General features: G+C 40.8%; 1 protein-coding gene and 1 pseudogene across 8 annotated transcripts in view; both read left to right on the forward strand.

The window, feature by feature from the left end:
- Positions 1 to 19,633, forward strand: part of LOC306641184 (uncharacterized protein) — a 204,142-nt gene that overhangs the window by 145,943 nt on the left and 38,566 nt on the right. The gene's annotated exons all lie outside the window — the stretch shown is intronic.
- On the forward strand, positions 9,542 to 10,304 carry LOC306641590 (dihydrofolate reductase-like; annotated as a pseudogene). The gene has a single exon. The product of its transcript is annotated as a dihydrofolate reductase-like (transcript).

A 19,633-nucleotide genomic window follows, 5' to 3' on the forward strand; every position in this document is an offset into this window, starting at 1 on the left:
GCAATGTATGAGTGTACCTTTCTCCCCACATCCTCGCCAACACCTGTTGTTGTTCCTATTCTTGATAATCGCCATTCTAATTGGGATGAGATGGAATCTTAGGGTTGTTTTGATTTGCATTTCTCTTATTACTAGAGATGTTGAACATTTTTCCATATGTTTGCTGATTGCTTGCAGATCTTCTTCTGTGAAGTGTCCATTCGTTTCCTTAGCCCATTTGTCGACTGGATTATTTGAATTCTTGGAGTAGAGTGTTTTTAGTTCTTTATAGATTCTGGAGATTAGTGCTCTATCTGAAGTATGATTGGCAAAGATATTCTCTCACTCTGTAGGCTCTTTCTTCACATTGCTGATAGTTTCCTTTGCTGAGAGAAAGCTTTTTAGTTTGAATCTATCCCAGTTATTGATTCTTGCTTTTATTTCTTGTGCTATGGGAGTCCTGTTAAGGAAGTCTGGTCCCAAGCCGACATGTTGAAGATCTGGACCTACTTTTTCTTCTATAATCTGCAGAATTTCTGGTCTGATTCCGAGGTCCTTAATCCATTTTGAGTTTAGTTTCGTGCATGGTGAGAGATATGGGTTTAGTTTCATTCTGTTGCATATGGATTTCCAATTCTCCCAGTACCATTGGTTGAAGAGGCTATCTTTTCTCCATTGCATATTTTTGGCCCCTTTGTCTAGTATGAGAAAATTGTATTGATTTGGGTTTGTCCTCTATTCTGTACCATTGATCTACCTTTCTATTTTTGGTACCAATACCATGCCGTTTCTGTTACTATTGCTTTGTAGTAGAGTTGAAGATCTGGTATTGCAATACCCCCTGTTTCACTCTTCCTGCTAAGGATTGCTTTAGCTATTCTGGGTTTATTATTCTTCCAGATGAATTTCATAATTGCTTGCTCTATTTCTGTCATTGGGATTTTAATTGGAATTGCATTGAATTTGTATAGCACTTTAGGCAGTATGGCCATTTTGACAATATTAATTCTTCCTATCCAAGAACATGGAAGATCTTTCCATCTTCTAAGGTGTTCTTTAATTTCTTTCTTTAGTGCTCTGTAGTTCTCATTGTAGAGGTCTTTCACCTCTTTTTGAGATTGATTCCAAGTATTTTATTTTTTTCAAGGCTATTGTGAATGGGGTAGTTGTCCTAATTTCTCTTTCTGAAGATTCATCACTTATGTATAAAAATGCGTTGGATTTATGAGCATTGATCTTGTAACCTGCTACTTACTGAATTCACTTATGAGTTCTAAGAGTTTTCTGGTGGAATTTCCAGGTTTCTCTAAATATATAATCATGTCATCAGCGAACAGGGATAGTTTGAATTCTTCTTTTCCAATTCATATCCCTTTAATTTCTTTGGTTTGTCTAATTGCTCTTTCTAGAGTCTCAAGAACGATGTTGAATAGAAGTGGTGAAAGAGGGCATCCCTGCCTTGTTCCAGTTTTTAGGGGGAATGCTTTCAGTTTTTCACCATTTAGAATGATATTAGCCATGGGCTTAGCATAAATGGCCTTTTACAATGTTAAGGAATGTTCCCACTATCCCTATTTTTTCTAGTGTTTTGAGCATGAAGGGGTGCTGTATTTTATCAAATGCTTTTTCTGCATCTATTGAAATAATCATGTGATTCTTGACTTTAAGTCTATTGATATGGTGAATGACATTGATTGATTTCCTGATGTTGAACCAACCTTGCATCCCTGGGATGAAACCCACTTGATCATGGTGCACTATCTTTTTAATATGTTTTTGTATGCGATTTGCTAAAATTTTGTTGAGAATTTTTGCGTCGATGTTCATTAAGGATATTGGTCTGAAATTTTCTTTCCTTGATGAGTCTCTGTCTGGTTTAGGTATCAGTGTGATATTGGCTTCATAGAATGAGTTTGGGAGGGTTCCCTCCTCTTCTATTTTATGAAATACTTTGAGAAGTATTGGAATGAGCTCTTCTTTAAAGGTTTTGTAGAACTCGGCTGAGAACTCATCTGGTCCCGGACTTTTCTTTGTTGGTAGGCTTTTGATGACTTCTTCTATTTCAGTACTTGAAATTGTTCTATTTAAATTGTGTATGACCTCCTCGTTCAGTTTAGGCAATTCATGTCTCTAGAAACCTGTTGATGTCTTCGAAATTTTCTATTTTGTTGGAGTATAGATTTTCAAAATAGCTTCTAATTATGTTTTGTATTTCAATCCTGTCTGTTGTGATATTTCCTTTTTCATCCCGAATTTTAGTAATTTGGGTTTTCTCTCGTCTTCTCTTTGTTAGTGTGGCTAAAGGTTTATCAATTTTGTTTATTTTTTCGAAGAACCAACTATTTATTTTGTCAATTTTTTGTATTGTTTCTTTTGTTTCAATTTCATTGATTTCAGCTCTGAGTTTAACTATTTCCTGTCTTCTACTACTTTTGGTGCTGGTCTGTTCTTTTTCTAGGGCTTTGAGCTGTAGTGTTAGGTCGTTTATTTGTTGAGTTTTACTTGTTTTATTAAATGCGCTCCATGAAATAAATTTCCCTCTAAGTACTGCTTTCACAGTGTCCCAGAGATTTTGATATGATGTTTCTTTGTTCTCGTTTACCTCTAAGAATTTTTTAATTTCCTTCCTAATATCTTCTGTTTTCCATTCATCATATAATAGCATATTGTTTAATCTCCAGATGTTGGAATAGTTTCTGTGTTTTACTCTTTCATTTATTTCTAACTTCAATCCATTATGATCTGATAGAATACATGGTAGTGTCTCTATCTTCTTGTATTTGCTAACATTAGCTTTGTGGCATAATATATGGTCTATTTTAGAGAAGGATCCATGTGCTGCTGAGAAGAAAGTGTATTCGCTCTTGGTTGGATGGTATATTCTATGAATGTCTGTTAGGTCTAAATTATTGATTGTGTTATTGAGATCTATTGTTTCTTTGTTCAATTTTTGTCTGGAAGATCTGTCCAGTGGTGAGAGAGGTGTGTTAAAATCACCTAGTATTATTGTGTTATGGTCTATTTGGTTTCTGAAATTGAGAAGGATGTGTTTGACATACATGGATGAGCCACTGTTTGGGGCATAGATGTTTATGATTGTTATATCTTGCTGATTTATGCTTCCCTTAAGCAGTATGAAATGACCTTCTTTATCCCTTCTGACTAACTTTGGCTTGAAGTCCACATTATCTGAAATGAGGATGGACACTCCAGCTTTTTTCTGTGTCCATGTGCATGGTATGTTTTTTCCCCATCCTTTCACCTTTAGTCAATGGGTATCTTTTTCTATGAGGTGAGTCTCTTGTAGGCAACATATTGTTGGATCTTTCTTTTTAATCCAATCTGCCAGTCTATGTCTTTTGATTGATGTATTCAGGCCATTAACATTCAGGGTTATTATTGAGATATGATTTGGTTTCCCGGTCATTTGGTTCATTTTTTAAATTTTATTTATTTATTTGTTTGACACAACTTGGCTCCTCCTTTATTTGACAATTCCTTTAGGATAATTCCTCCCTTTGCTGATTTGCTTCTTTGTTTTTCATCTCTTCCTCATGGAATATTTTGCTGAGAATGTTCTGTAATGCTGGCTTTCTTTTTGTAAATTCTTTTAGCTTTTGTTTATCATGGAAGGATTTTATTTCATTGTCAAATTTGAAGGTAAGTTTTGCTGGGTATAAGATTCTTGGTTTGCATCCATTTTCTTTCAGGGCTTGAAAAATGTTGTTCCAGGCCCTTCTAGCTTTTAGTGTCTGGATCGAAAAAATCTGCTGATATCCGTATTGGTTTCCCCCTGAATGTAATTTGTTTCTTTTCTCTCACAGCCTTTAAAATTCTGTCTTTATTTTGTCTGTTAGGTATTTTCATTATAATGTGCCTTGGTGTGGGTCTGTTGTAATTTTGTGTATTTGGAGTCCTATAAGCCTCTTGAACTGATTTTCCATTTCATTCTTCAGATTTGGGAAATTTTCTGATATTATTTCATTGAATAGATTGTTCATTCCTTTGGTTTGTTTCTCTAGGCCTTCCTCAATCCCAATAATTCTTAAATTTGGCCTTTTCATGATATCCCATAGTTCTTGTAGATTCTGTTCATGATTTCTTACCATCTTCTCTGTTTGTTCAACTTTGTTTTCAAGGTTAAATATTTTGTCTTCACTGTCTGAGGTTCTGTCTTCCAGGTGTTCTATCCTACTGGATATGCTTTCTATGGAGTTCTAATTTGGTTTATTGTTTCCTTCATGTCAAGGATTTCTGTTTGGTTTTTTTTAAATATCTCTAACTCTTTATGAAATGATCTTTTGCTTCCTGTATTTGCTCTTTTAACTGTCGATTGGTGCGATCATTCAATGCCTGCATTTGCTCTTTCATCTCATCATTCAGTGCCTGCATTTGCTCTTTAGTCTCATCATTTGCTTCCTGATCATTTTAATTATGTACATTCTGAACTCCTTTTCTGTCATTTCTTCTGCCATACTGTCATTGGGTTTTATTGATGTAACATCTAGATTTGTTTGCAGCATTTTCTTTCCTTGTTTTCTCATATTGTTCAGGTATCAGTGGACCGCTGAGATATTGCAGATTTCCTCTATTGACTTACAATGTCCCTGAAGATTTCTCTATATATCCCCTCTTAGCCTTCAGTAGGCTGAAGTCTTGGAGGAAGTTGATAATGTGGTGCAACACAAGGAAGCTGCCTCTCTAGGAGTGGTGGACTTCAGGTGGGGTATATTCCCTGCTAGTGGGCAGAGGTGCCTCCATTTGTTGACCAATGGTCATCCAAAGCGGAACTAGGCTGCGGGCTGAGGCAAGGCCTTTTTGGGCCTGCGTCTCTGGTTTTACCGTCCTTGTGGGGAAACTTCATCCGGCAGGGAAGACTCACACGGTGGGAGGTCTCGCTGGTCAGTTCCCTCCTAGAGGTTCCCCCTCAATTTACAGCTACCGCCTGGGCTGGGCTGCCTTCCTCTGCAAAGTTCCCAGGGGCCCGGCCCTACCTCCTGGGCCTGGGAGCCTCACCCTTCGCAGATGAATCTCCTTAGGCTGCCCCTCCTCAGAGAATCTGTCCGCAGTCCTGCAACCTTCGCTCTGCCCCTAAGCGTGTCTCTGTGGGGCTCTTCCACCAAGAACCCTCCTAGATTCTGGGACCCTGCTCTGCACCTAATCACCTGGCTATGCAGCCCCTCCTCTGAGCAGCCACCTGGGGCCCGTACAATCGCTCTGAGTTCCAGAGACCCGCAACACTCCTCTTCCTCCAGACAGCCACCCAGTATTCCGGTGCGGTCACTAGGAGTCCAAGAAACTCACTGCGTGCCTCCTCCTCTCACCAACCACCTGTAGCCCTGGGCAATGAATCACTCTTGAGTCGAAGTGACCCTCCCCGTTCCTCCTCCTCCTCCAGGAAACACCCCCCGGGTGTTCAGGAGTGGTCGCTCTGAGTGGCTCTGAATCCACGTGACCCGCTGCACGCATCCTCTTGGCAACCGCCTGGAGCTCTGGTGCGGCCACTCGAGAACAAGCGACCCACCGCACTTCTCCTCCTGGCAGCCCCCCTGTGTTCAGGAGCAGTTGCTTTAAGTCCAAACAACTCACCAATCGCCTTTCTCCTCTGTGCAGCCACCTGGAGCTCTAATGCAGTCACTGGGAGTCCAAACGACCCGCTGCGCTCCTCCTCCTCCTCCTACTCCTCCGGGCAGGCCCTGGTGTTCAGAAGTGGTCTGAGTCCAAACAGGTCGCACATAGCTCCTCCTCTGGCAATCGCCTGTAGCTCTGGTATAGTCACTCCAAATCCAGGCGGCCGCGCTCCTCCTCCCCCTCCTCAGGGCAGGCTCTGGTGTTCAGAAACGGTTTGCTCTAAGTCCAAACAGCTCGCTGCGCTGCTCCTCCTCTGCAAAACCGCCTGTAGCTCTGGTGTAGTCACTCCGAATCCAAGCGGCCACGCTCCTCCTCCTCTGGGCAACCGCCTGGAGCCCCAGTGGTTGCTCCAAGTCCCAGCGCTGTGCTGAGCGGCCTCCTCTCCGATGCTCCCGGTTGTCTGAGTTCACTGCTCCAGCAGGGGGAGGGGCGTCTTGCCGGGCAGCTCTACTTCACAAAGTTCCCTGTGTTCCAGGACTACCGTCCCATCGGGGACGCCTCCCCAATGGGAGAGGTTCACCCGGCTGCTTTGAGTTGGTCCCAAGTCTCTCAATATCTCCTCTTTTGAATCCTGAGTCCTGGAGCAACATGAAATGCAGCCACCCTCTAGGCCGCCATCTTGAAACCAACATTATCTTTTTGATAGACTTCTAAGATTTCTTCCAACTTGGAAATAATTTTGGACTCAAGACAGTCCTGTGATACAACTTACTGAGAAAGGTTGCTGTTTTAGATTTCCTTCCACAACATCATCTTGAGATATCTTAAGAACTTCTTCCTTCATCTGTGTTTCTACCATGTTTTAACTCTTCTGTCTAATTTGTGTGTTTTGGAGATACAATACATTCAGAGTTCTACTAATTAATTAGAGGGCTGCATGACACTTTGCTTTAGTCTAAAAGGAATGACAATAGTTATTAGTTCTTGGCTTCATATACTATGTTAACATAATAAAGACCTTTCTTGTTTCAAAATAATATTTTTATTATGTTTGTGGGTTATGCTATTGGCAATGCAACATTAGCATTTCTCCTAGTTCTTAGTTTTCCTTAATAGAGGCATTTACTTTAGAAGACATATTTTTGATGTTTTCTTTGTCAAAATTCCAAAGATATATTGTCATATGTCTCATGTTCAATGACAATCTAGATCTCTTTCTATTCCAGGGCTTCTAATTCTAAACTCAGAATTCAGCTGTTTCGGATAATGAAAGACTATCAACTTCCGTCAGTTTTCATTTCTTTCTTTTTACTTTTGATTTTACATAGTCATTTTAAAGATTCTTGCTCCAAAAATCAATCATTTCTTCCTCGATGCACAGAACTCACAATATACTAATATATGTAATGAAACTAAAGTGTAATGAGTGATTAACACATATGATGGGTGGTCCATTTGAAAGGGTACCATTTTTCGTTTTTGTGCCTCCTATCAAGTTAGGTTCAGGTTATTAATTTCTCCAAGACAAACTCTGATCTCCTTCTATATCAGATTCCACTCAGACCCTCTTCCTATTCCTGACATAGATAGAATCGCTATAATACATATATTTAAAAATATATATTCAAAATATGTTCATAACTGTAACAGGAGTTATACAAGCTTTTGATCATAAAAGTGTTTATAATATAGCATGCGACATATGGCATGAAACACTTGACTATGAAATAAATATGTTAAAACTTGGGGTGGGTGGTGAGAGACCAGGGCATCAATGAAAAATAAATAAATGGCAGAAGGGGAAGATGTGGGTGGTGTGGGTGTTGGGAGTCTTCTCAGAAGTGAAGCATTAGAGCAGGGGAATAGTTCATGTTCATGAAACTGCTCAACTACAGAAGAGTGAGTATAGAATCATATGTCATTTAAAATTTTGCATATTATGCAAATATTTATAGATATTGAACTTAAAATATTCACTGAAATACTTCTGCTTCTATTTTGTGAATATTTACATATTTTTTATACTTTACAATCTTGTCTGGAAAATCCCTGGGTATGATTTTGTTTATCAAGTTCAAAAGAATTTAAACAAAGGATTTGTTGTGATGAAGAATAAAGGGCAGATTGGGAGGGGTGAAAGGAGTGGGAAAAGGATCCTCCTTTTTTCCCTTTACTCTTTTCCCTAGAAGCTAAACAGAGATGAGATATGATTTGCCATCTTAGAGTGGAAAGAAGCTCTCATTCTTTGGCTGGAACATGGCAGCAATCATTCTCTAGTTAGATGTAAAACGACTGAATTGCAAGGTGAACTGTATTGGTAACTATCTCATTTTCCCTCACCTACAGCACCCTCTCTTCCCAAGATCAAGCAGTTTTCCTGTGTAATGAACCATGTCTGCTCTCAAGTGGCCTGGAATTAAGAGGTCCAAAGCGTCTTCCAAGTCCTTGTTTCCTGTTTGGCATCCTGATGTCCTTTGCTGCTATAAACACTGGTCTGTGTTTTCCAAGGCTATACAAAGGAGGAATGCAAAAATGAATAGAAATGTAGAACAGTTATATATATAGGAGAAAGGCTTCAAACAATTTTAAATTATTCAGGGAATAGTTTTCTAGCTATTGGGTTGTCAAATTCTTTGTATCAAATGCTGTATCAAATGTCCAGTTGATAGCCCTTTGGTCAGCTTTGTAGCAATCAGAGGGGAGCAGATGGAAGAAGGACATGCTTTGAAACCAATATCAAAAGTGGATTCTAGTGGTTTTATTTATGCCCATAACATACCTAAAATCTGGAGAAACTGAGTTCAAGGAAAGACAAAGATATAAGTAAACTAGGTACTAAGGAAAAAAAGAGAAATTCAAACAGAATTCAAAACTATACATTTTCTTAATTTACTAGGTCTTCCATGGACACAGAAAATAAACAGAACTGAAATAAATGTACTTGATCAGCTCAAAATACTAATTATAATTTCTTATAATAGCAATTTTTAATCTTTTGTTAGCAGACAACATATGAATCATTTAATTCTGTGAACCATTTCTGCTATAGTTTATGCTAAACATTTGATGTTTTATATATTCATAAATTACTTTTGGCATTCACTGAAAATATCACCAGTTAGCTAATGAAAATGTCTGCTGGAAGATTATATATATTTTATATGGAAAATGGACATTTTTTAAAAGCATATTTATTGGTGATTTTATAAATCAAAACACAGTATCAATGAGTAGATTCAGGAAATAAGTTGAGGTACTAAAGAGAGAAGGTACTTATTTAATGACTAATTATATGAAAGAAATAACAAAATTCCACAAATATTTACAACACTTGTTAGTTGTTAACACCAAAAAATGTTGAAGAGTGTTGATTCCAAATGTGTACATTTTACAATTTTAACTAGGAATGACTTTACTGTCAATTAAAATATAGCTACTGAAAGTAAAACAATGTAAGTACCTAAACCTTTATTTTAAAAAATAATAAAAAGATCAAAGCTAGAAATAAAACAATTTGGCTCTTTGTGGGCATTTTTATGATCTAGGAACATCTTATAAATTAATTTGAAAGAAAAATGTAATTAAATTCAGTTGCATTTACATTAATGGAGCACCTTGACAAAGTCTAGGTAGATAATTTCAGAGACAAAACTGGTTATAAACCCAAAGCCAGTCCTTTGCCAACTCTTCAGGAAAAAAAAATAGTAATGTGTTTTCAAAACCAGATCAAGGTGAATTTAACATGAAAGAGCCTGATTCAGAGCTGGAGTGATCACTGATTTCATCCAGTATGGAACTTAATATGTTTATAGATGTTCTTGTTGCATTTAAGTGTTTTCCTATATAGTTATCCTAAAATGGCAAGGAATTCAAATGTTTTCAGTGTGTGTGAATAAACTACCAATTTTGGAAAATTTTAAATCATGGTCAAAACTCATAAATCTCTAGTGACATCATGTTTCTTCAATCCTTTTCAAAAGTAAGCTGACAATCTCTTTAAAAAGACAAATATTGACAATTTCGCGCCAAACTCCAAACAGTGTCCGGGTGCAGCAGGCCAGCTGGGAGGGATCACTGCTACTGTTGTGGTTCTTCCCCTAAACTGCGTCGTTGCCGTGTCCCAGAACATGGGCATGGGCAAAATGGGGATCTGCCCTGCCCCCACTCAGGAATGAATTCAAGTATTTCCGAAGGATGACCACCAACCCTTCAGTAGAAGGTAAACAGAATCTGATGGTTAAGGGTAGGAAGACTTGGCTCTCTATTCCTCAGAAGAATCGACCTTTAAAGGACAGAATTAATACAGTTCTCATTAGAGAACTCAAGGAACTTCTATACGGAGCTCATTTTCTTGCCAACAGTCTGAAGGATGCCTTAAAACTTACTGAGCAGCCAGAATTAGCAAGTTAAAATAGCCATGGTTTGGATAGTAGAAGGCAGTTGTGTGTATAAGGAAGCCATGAATCAACCAGGTCATATTAAACTGTTTGTGACAAGATCATGCAGGAATTTGAAAGTGACACATTTTTTCCAGAAATTGATTTGGAGAAATATAAACTTCTTCCAGAATACCCAGGTGTTCTTTCTGAGGGCCAGGAGGAAAAGGCATTAATTACAAATTGAAGTATATGAAAAAAATGATTAATGTGAAGATGTTTTCTGATTTATTTCAAGTTATCCCTCCCTCTGAAAAATTATATGTTTCTACCTTAGAATAAAAGACTTGTGTTAACTTTAAAAAAAAAAAAGATAAATATGGTCATTTCCATCTACTAAGCATTTCCAGGTTTGAGAGTATTCTTGAGGAAATTATCAAAAATCAAACAAAACAATACTGTATTATATAGTGTTGTTTATTCTTTATAAAACAAAAATAAGTAAAACTTTCAACAATATGAAACTGGTTTAATAAATTACACTTATCAGCTGAATGTTACAATCATGTAAAACAAATGTAATGGTTATGCAGCTATGTAGGAAAATGGATATATGTTAAGTGAAAACAGTATAATACTAAATTATATGTTCTTATATACATGGAAAAATTAACAGTTGTAAGTGCATTAACTATACATGCAAGAAACATTGAACAATACAATCTTTATTGAATAACACTTTGGGGGTAGGATTTTTTCTCTGAGCACTACGGAATGGAATGGTTGTGGCAGGTGCTTATCTGTCTCCTCATATCTCTTCTGAGTCCAGACCACCTTCATGCACAGAAGTAGGCCCTGCAACAAAATGAAACAGAAACACGGAGATGCAGAGGCAAGTGATGGAAAGGCACCCCTGTACATTTAGAGGTTTCTGATTCTTGATTTGTGAGACCTGACTTCACTCCTACTTTTGGATTCTATGAAAAAAGAATCATTAATATCTTTATGATAAGTTTCTACTTTTGCTTCTATAGTTCAAATAGGTGTCTGTAACATGTAAACCAAGAAACTAAGGTAATTTTTATATTTCTTTCATAATCTTTAACTTGCATTTTTAAAATGAACCTGAATTAGTGTAGCAAGTGCCACAGGCTAGCTAATGGCATTGCAAATAGTGTTGTTTATCCTAGGGTAGGAAGTGTACTTGTGGTAGAGGCAGTTCCTTCAACAAGATAGCTAAAGTAAGCCAACAACCTTTCTAGAAAATACAATATTCCAATTAATGCTAAACAAAACATGTTAACATTCTCTCCTCCGTTTGCTCTTTAGTTATACATATGCTTGAAATGACAATTTCAGGGATAAAATTATCTTTTACCCTTGAAGATAAAGGCACGGTGTAAGAATTCTAGTGGATTATGCCCTTGACATCTGACTTTAATCTTTGCCTGAGAATCCCCTATTTTTTTGTTACCTTTTATGTACTCTTTATCAAATGCCAGATACCATGTGGAATAGTCCACATACATTATTCTATTTGCTCTTCACAAACCCCTGTGCTGGAATGACTTACCAATGATGAGAACTTTCCACCTTTTCCATAATTATTAAGAATACTTCAGACAGGTACTGCTTTCAGTATCAAAAACACAAAGATGACTAGGAGAGGGGTCAGACATAAACCAAACCAAACAAAAAGCACATATATTTAAGTGATAAATGCTATACCAGGGAACATGGACAAACTACTCCAGAGTATATGGGAAATTGTAAGCTATGTGGGGTTTAATTCTACCAGATATGCATCCCCAAAGCACTATATATTCACCTTAGGATTTGCATGCACTGTGACTTCTATCTTTGAATTCTCTCACCTCATCCCATCAAAGCTCTAGGATTGAAAATAGGCATTGAATGAAGGAGGAACACCAACATGACATTAACCAGGAAATTAACCAATTTAAAATTTTTGATTTTAGAGAATCATAAATTACTGTACTCAAATGTGTTTGGAAAGTGAGGAACACCAGGAAATCTGTGCAATTTAAACTTGAAAATAATTTATGTTGAATTTTATCTTAATTTATACATGGATCTTGTGTGAAAAGTAAATAAGTGCAAATTATGAAAAATATAAAGAAAAAACTCAATAATGAAAATATTCTACCCATTTACACTTCCAGTAAATTTTGAAAAGATTATAATTCATTTGTAGAATAACTTTTCTTCACATATATAATCACAGTGCTTAGTAGGAGCACTTTCAGAAAGACTTCCTATCAGTTTAGCCTCTTACATATACCTTGCCTCCCTTAAACATTTGTATAACAGCCTTTTTGGAAATGCTTCTCCCACAAACCTGTAAGCTTCTTGAGGCCAGGCACTGTATGCAGGGTCTGTCACATAGAACATTTTCAAGAATATTATAGAATATTCTGAAGAATATTACTTGAATAAATTAGCCAATTAATAATTATTTTAAACTATGGGGTGCAATACTAAATGTTCTGTAAAGAGTAATGACCAATTAGCATAATGCTATAAAGTTGCATATGTATTAAGATAAATCAAGTAAATACATATTTATAAATTACAAAACTAAAATTTTTACACTGCGTAGGTAGAACAGTGGGCCCCCTAAAGTGTTCATGTCCTAATTACCCAAACCTGTGAATGTTAGGTCATATCACAGAGGGGAGTTAAAATTGCAGATGGAAATAAGCTTGCTAATCAGTTGATCTTCAAACAGAAAGATGTTCTGATTATCTGGGTGGGTTCAACTGAAGAACAAAGTCCTTTTTATGTGGAAGAGGGAGGTAGAATAAGAACCAGTGAGCTGACAATATAAGAATGAGTGCCAGATGTTGCTGGCTTTGAAGATGGAAGAAGATGCTAAAGAGCCAAGGAATGGGAGCAGCCTAGGGGCTGGAAAAGGCAAAGAACCAGACTCTCCCCTACAGTCTTCTGGTGTAGACCCATCTTGCCCAAACCTTGAGTTTAGTCTCATGAGACCCATTTTGTGCTTTGATGTGCAGAATTACAATACATTTGCTTTAATCCATTAAATTTGTGGTAATTTTTTAACATTAGCAATAGGAAGCTAATACAAATACCACAGTGAATGAGATAGTTTTAGCTATATATCTCAGATAACCTAAGTTAACTGTAACTGAAATAAGGTAGAAGTTTATTTCTGTCTGTGAAAATGGGGGAAGTAGGAAGTGAAGGGCTGATCATGGCTTTCCAGTGTCAAGGACTCTGCTCTTCCAGTCTTGTTGCTCTGCCTTCCTTAAGGAGCTTGAACAGCAGGTCTAGTTTCAGCCAGCAGGCAGAAAAGAAAGAATGGCGAATCATCTTTTGAATAATGTCCTCAATGTTGCACACACCATTTCCACTTCTGTATCTCATCGGTCATATCTAGTAGCACCTAGGTACATGGAGAGAGGGAAAGAGAGACATTATTTCAAGGAGCTATGTGATAAAAGTAAATAGTTCTACCATTCAAGAGTAGGAAACATCTTGGGGACAACTAGCTAGGATCTCTACCTTAATACTGTGGTATTTTGGTCTTCTTTTCCTCTCATTGTTTTTAGAACCTAAAGTTAACCCAACTAGATTTTGGATCAATTAGGACCGAGGTCTGCATTCTACCCAGTTATTGAACAATTGCTATGTAACTGTTTTTTACTAGACTTTGCATGTACACATACATTAGAACATGCAAATGTACACGTTCAACGAATGACAGAAGACACATCATATTCAAACTATAAGGGTATAATCATGCGAGCAGAATTCTTAGGTGATAATAGGGTTAAAAATAATTTTAATGTATATTTATGTGTTACTTGGGGCCCTGGCGGGAAGCAGATGACACACTCAAAGGGGAACTGAAGAAGGTATAATGAAGAGACTATTTACAAAGGTCTGGGCAGGTTTCAAGGAAAGGAATGATAAAGCATCCAACCGTTATCATCCATAGACCTGAAGGCACAAAGGGAATGAGAAGTTTCTGGAACCCTGCAAGGTCTTCACGCATGGGACAGAGGTTTCTGACAAAGGACAAGGGTCTTAGTAGAATGAAGCTATAATCACAATCAGGCAGGGAAAAAAGTGGAATAAATATCCCCGCATAGCACCAGCCCCAGCGGCACTGCCCTCCAGCCCCACTCCTCCAGGCCCTGGCTAGGCCAAGGTATCGTCCAGTCAAGGCACTGGTTAGGGCCCAACCACCCACATGGAGTGAGGGACGTGGACATCTGATGGTGGTGGATAGTCCCATGCAGCTAGGTGGTGTTAGGATAAGTTGGAGTTGGCAAACGTCACACAAACTCTGGTGGGGTGCTCCTCTATTCCTAGAAAGCCACTATGGGGGACATCTGAACCCTGTCAAGTATGAACACTAAGGGGAGCTGGGTGGCGACTGTGCTACCTGTGAGGGTGGGAGGCAGTGTCAGTGAGAATGTGTGTGGGAGGCAAGGAGCCAGCAAGCCAGCCATCATCCAGGCACCTGCACACACTGCACCTGCCAGGCCATCTGCATCTGCCACTGCCCCACACCAGGGAGCCTTCCCTATTGCTGCTCCTTGGGTGGATTTCCAGGAATGACAGTCACCATGGTTGCATGTGGCTATGGTGGAGAGGGCCCGCGTCCCTAAGGCGGCCCTCGAGGGTGTTCATCGCTTGCAGGACTGCTCTGCCAGTCAGGGCTGTCAGTAGCGATGCAGGGCAGACGCCAAGCTGTCCCCCCTCCTGCGCTGGGAACCTGGGACCTGGGCTGTGCCCTTTTGCAAGGAGCTTGAATCTCTCCCTTCCAGCTGGTTCAGTGCTGTCACAGACTGGGCTGTGGGTTAGAGACCTAGAGCTCCAGGAATGGCGAGGGAGGGGCAGGAGAGGGGCGTGGCCGCCTAGGGCCACCCGCGATTTTGGCGGGACTGGAAGCCTAGGCCTCGCCCAGACAGCACCTGCAGGAAGGAATTCAGGCAAGATCACACAGCGACTTTTACAAAGGGAACTGAAGCAGCCTCCATGCACATCCTCATACCAGCTCCCTGCCTGCAAGACTCCCTGGGTGACACCTACTGGCCAGAATCACCATAACTTCACAAAGTGCGGGCAGTCATTTCCAGGGCATGTTGTAACACCCACAGCCCTAGCATGGCCCCCAAGGCTGAGAGGATGGGCCCTGTTCCTCTGGCTGATCGATCTCCAGCTGCCTTCCTCCCCACTGCCCTGCTCCCTCACTAGCAGCCTTGCTCAACCTCTGCACACAAGGGTGTGCACATCACAGACTTTGGACCCACAGAGGCCTTCCACTTGTGTTTTCAGGACTTCCAGCTCAGATTTTCTACTTAAACTGCCAAAAACATAACACTGCAGAAAGATCGAGAAACTGTGAAATTTCTATTTCAGTGTTCATTAAAAATCATTGTTGGAGCATACCTGCACCTGGTCATTGAGGGCTTGTTAAGGCCTTCTCTGCTATGAATGTAACAAAGTGGAGCAGTCGCAGCAAGGGCCTGTGGCCCTCAATAGCTGCATACTAACTCTCTTGGTTTGAACAAGAAAGGGTTGACACCCTGTTGAATGGGAAGGGCATGTTTGCTCCCACTTCAGGAGCCCCCCAATAGCTGCCCTCTGCTGGTTCGCCCTCCCTCTGATGACATGTGACCTGTCCCTTATTACCAATTATGACATTTTCATAGGGTCTGTCTCTGCTCACCTCCCTGCAACTCTATGAACCTTCTCAGATCCATTTAATGCATTTCACATTTTTCCTGGGTGCTGCCCACCTGCCTTTGTCTTCCCAATTTTTCAGGATTCTCCCTAGAGTCTTAGTTCCTGCCCTCCTGGGGGAATGTTCCTGCATCACACCTGGTGATACCTGGATGCAGGATCAATCCAGGGCCTGCCACATAGCAGGTGTTCACTGAATGTCTGTTGACTGAATACTGACTGAAGTATAACACAAGGAGCAGGCCCAGAAGCCAGGAGCAAACCCCAAGTTCACACTCACACAGGAAGCCTTACTATATTTTTTAGGGAAATGGACATGGAAGGAAAAGAGCTTCTGTCAGGAATCCCTCTTTGAACAGAGGACAGTGGAGTTTAGAAGGATGGTGTGAAAGAGCACAGCCCAGGAAACACGAACACAGGTTGCAGTATCTCCACCCTGAAGGCTGCTCCCCTGCCTGGCAGGATCCCCACCTGGAAACAGGGTCACCTGCTTCCAAGGCTTCTCGTATATATGAGCACATGACTGCAATGTGTCCTATTTGCAGATGCAGTTCTCCCAGGCCACTTTGCTTGTCTGTGACATATCAGAGTACATAGGTGAGGTCTCAGAGCTGGATTCATGGGGGAGGTTTGCAGAGAAATTTGGTGCCCATTCTGTCACCCTGAAGGCAGAGCCCTCCAGAGAATCATAACCACTCAGAAACAGTATTTGGTTCAGGAGAGGTTATTCCTGCCAACATCCCCCAAAACCAGACGAGGCCTTTCTTGAAGGTCATTCTCCCCTGCTTTCTTTACTTGCACTTCCATAAAAATTTACAAGTTTTTTCCGTCATTGTCCGTCCAATCAATTCTTGCAGTTCCAAAAGCTGACTGGATGGAGAAACCTGGAAGTGCAAGAGAATTGATTATATGCAAGCTTCCAGGATGATCTTCCTGGTAACACTCTGTGACCCCTAGATGGCTATTCACAAGACATGAAAAGGAAGATTCGATAAATACAAGCAATACTGCCATGGCATGGCTAAATGATGACCCACCCATGTTGTCCTTGTACACCTTCAGGGGGTGCACCCTGTTAAGATGCCAACCAACATCACCACTTTAAGGAACAAAACTGAGGTTCAAAGAAGGAGGAAATGAGGCCAGAGCCGGCAAGTATGTAGCAGGACTATAAACTCAGCTAGTATTCTGCAGTCCCAAGGACTGTGGGACTGTGTGTGTTTAATGGGGACTCAGGCATCTGGTCCACTCCCCACACTGTGTTTATCTAAGCCTTGCGCCACCACTGAACTTGGTTGAGATGCCCAATGCACCCATACTGTAAGAAGGCAGGAAGAGATGGATGTGATGCCCTCCATGCCATTTCTTTCCTGTCCTGCCTTCTCAGCCACCCACACCCAGCACCCCTTTATCTTACTTTTCTGGACTATGATAGAGTGATGCTCATGTAACCACAGGGCACCAGAGGCTTCATTCCCTAGGAGATATGGGGACACCCTCTCCTTCTGGGCCTTATGGACACAGTGCCCCATGGTAATGGCTTAGCCCTGTTGCCGACTGTGCAGAGAACCACTGGGGAAGGGCATGAGCTCTCCCTTCGCTTCCACATCTGTCTTGACATTCAGCTCAGGTGCACCCTTCCCTGCATGGCAGCTGCTGCAGTTGCCTCAAGAGACCCTGAGCTGATGGGAAATCAGTCCCATAGGGATGAAGGGGGCAAGAACTGCCAGCCAGGAGGTTCCAGGGAGGCACATTTCATGCTGACTCATCTGCAGAAACTCTGGAGTCAAGATCCAGTCATTGGGCCTCAGGGGACCCAGAGGCCGTGGAGGGTGGAGGCTTCTGTTGATGGGGGAGTGCAACAAGTCTCTGAGGAGAATGTATAAATATGTGTGTGTATATGTAAATGCAGTGTGTTAGCTTTTGAAAGGAAAATTCAAGATTTTTGGTTTTGGTGGGGGTGGAGTTGAGGGTGTGGGTGTTAATTATTGTTTAAGTAACCATTTTATTTGTATAATTTAGGTTTACAGCAAAGTTGCTGCAGAGGAATTCCTGTATATCCTGTACCCACTTCAGTTTCCATTTCAGTTTCCTCTAGTGATATTTTATATCGCTGTGGTATTTCTTTGCAAACCACAGAATCAACTTTGGCACATCACTGTTATCCTAACTCCAGGCTTTCTTTTGCCTTTACTGTCCTTTTTCTGATCCAGGGACTAATCTAGGCTCCCACAGTGTGCTCGGTCATTATGGTTCCTTAGTTTCCTCTTGTCTGCTTCTGGTTTTCCATCTTCTGTTTCTCATGACCTTGACAGTGTTAAAGAATATCTATCAGAGTTTTGTGTAAAGTCCCTTCAGTTTGGCTGGAAGGAAAGTGAGGGAGCTCTCTGGATCCATTTTATAGGAGCACTAATTCCATCTGAGGGCTCCACGCTCTGATGTGATCCCCTCCAATACCCTGCATCAGGGGACAGGATTCCAAGGTAAGAATTATAGGAGAACACCAACACCAAGGCGTAGTATTCTTAGAACCCAGAACTGTACCTGGCCTAGGACAGGCTCCCAGTATGCATGTCCTGAACAAAGGAATGAATGAAGAAACTGAGGCAAGAGACAGACACAACGAGCAAGTGCTGAGCTGCATCTTGATCCAGGCCAGTGGTGATACTGGAGCCAAAGTTCTCAATGACTACTACGGTCCTAACTGCTACACCTGTACCAGCCAGTCTCGTGGATCTGAAGGTAAATCTTATTCTGTACAATAAGACCAAGATATATTTGCCTGGTTCCTTCTCATTCTCACATGAGTACATGGTGGGACCTTCCAGAGGCTCCATGATCTGTGATATCTCAGTTGATCACAGGCAGAAGCAAATATGATCGTTCACCTTTTTTCTTTTCAGTCATACATTTGAGAGCTTTTGTGAATATGTCAAATTATATTCTTCTCATGGAATCGTTTTCAATTTAAAAAGCATATAGTTGCTAGTGTAAAGTAAGGTGACATGCTCACCTGTCTGCTAAGCCATGCAGCTGGCCTCTTGGTCCCTGTCAAAAAGTGGCAGCCAACAATGGAGTGGCAGAGTGTCAGCCCAGATTGTGGCCTGGTGGTTCAGATGGCAAGTGGCAAGCACAGCCTGCAGCCTGGTGGAGCCTGCCGATACAGGTGCAGCACAGTGCCCAAGGAGAGTCACGGTGCACCAACCTGTCTCCTTTGGAGGCCTGGGTCCAGACACGATATGGACATCTGCCTACAGATGCACAGTCCACTCATTGCTGCAGCCCCAATCCCACCACCTCGAACCTCCCACTTCTGACCTTCCATGGGAAAATAAAAAGTGGGGGACAACTTGATGAAAATTGGGGCTTCAAGAACTGACCAATATGCACTTATACATCGCTGGCACGAATGCAAGAGTTGGTACAAACACTCTGGAAAGCAGTATGGAGAATCCTCAGAAAACTTGGAAAGGAAACCACTTTTTCACACAGTTGTTCTCACACCTCGGTATATGTTGATGCTTATAAAATCAGCATCCCTCAGTAACACACCACACCCATGTGGAGAGCAACTCAATTGACAATAGCTGAGATATGCAACCAACCTAGGTGCCCTTCAATAGAAGAGTGGATAAAGAAAATGTGTATATATATAGACAATGGAGTATTACTCAGCCATAAAGAAGAATGACTTTATGACCTTTGTCAGCATGTGGATGGACATGCTAAGTGAAGTAAGCCATTCCAAAGACCCCATAGGTCGAATGTTTTCTCTGAAAGGTGGATGCTAACCCACAATAAGAGGAGTGGGGAGAGGAGAATAGAAATGTGTAGATTAGACAATGGGAATGAAGAGAAAGGATTGGGGGGTAAGCAAAGGAAAGAGCATGGAATGAATCTGATATAGTTTTCCCATATACATACATGAAAACAACACAGTGAATCCCACCACTAGCTACATGTAAGACTGG

This window comes from Sciurus vulgaris, assembly GCF_902686455.1.
Source record: "Sciurus vulgaris genome assembly, chromosome: 12".
NCBI classification, from domain to species: Eukaryota; Metazoa; Chordata; class Mammalia; order Rodentia; family Sciuridae; genus Sciurus; species Sciurus vulgaris.